Source organism: Otolemur garnettii, unplaced genomic scaffold, assembly GCF_000181295.1.
Source record: "Otolemur garnettii isolate 467f Iridium unplaced genomic scaffold, OtoGar3 scaffold00104, whole genome shotgun sequence".
Lineage (NCBI taxonomy): Eukaryota > Metazoa > Chordata > Mammalia > Primates > Galagidae > Otolemur > Otolemur garnettii.
This window is the reverse complement of record NW_003852499.1, coordinates 620,941-622,025: the sequence shown is the minus strand read 5'-3', so window position 1 is coordinate 622,025 and position 1,085 is coordinate 620,941.

The window sequence follows — 1,085 nt, the reverse complement described above, 5'->3', positions numbered from 1 at the left end:
GGCGCCGAGCCAGAGATTCACTTTCTAATGAAAATATTAAATATGTAAAAACAAAGTACTGGGAGAGTTAGGCTCATTTTCTCCAGAAAATATTAAAATTCTGGACTTTAGGACACTGGAAAATACAGTCTAAATCAAGGTTTCTCAGCAGCACTGCTGACTTTTTTTTTTTTTATAAATGATAGCTGTGTACATTCATGCAGTTATGGGGTACAATGTGTTGGTTTTATATACAATTTGAAATACTTCCATCAAACTTCACTGCATTTTCTTAGTTATTGTGTTAAGACATTTATATTCTACACTTAGTAAATTTAACATGTACCCTTGTAAAATGCACTGTAGGTGTGGTCCCACCAATTATCCTCCCTCCACCCATCCTCTCCCCTGCCTAGAGTGACCAGATGTCCCGCTTTTGGCGGGACAGTCCTGCTTTTTAACAATTTGTCCTGCATCCTGCAGCATTTTTAAAAAGTTGCAATTTTTGGAAAGAATGCACGAACAGGCAGGAGAACAGGAAGGGAATATACGGTTTTCAGCTGCCGTGTGGCTATTTCACCAGAATATGAGTTTTATATTATTTGTGTTAATTTTATAATGTTAAACTATAATAATAACAAATAATTGTTGAGAAGTGATTATTGAGAACTGCTTATCAAAGTTTACATTGTTGTCAGGCCCTGCCCTGCCAATCCCCTGCCCTGCCATGTTGTCCTGCTTTACCAATGTTAAAATCTGGTCACCCTACCTGTGCCCCTCCTCTTTCCCCTTTATCTTGGGCTGTAGTTGGGTTATAGCTTTCATAAATGGAAGTGTGGGTGGCATGCTTATATATTGGTTTTATAGTAGGGCTGAGAACATTGGATACTTCTTCCATTCTTGAGATACTTTGCTAAGAAGAATTTGTTCCAGCACCATCCATGTAAACATAAAAGAGGTAAAGTCTCCATTTTTTTTTTTTTAGAGACAGTCTCACTTTGTCACACTTGGTCAAGTGCTGTGGCATCACAACTCACAGCAACCTCCACCTCTTGGGCTTAGGCCGTTGTCTTGCTTCAGCCTCCCGAGTAGCTAGGACTACAGGC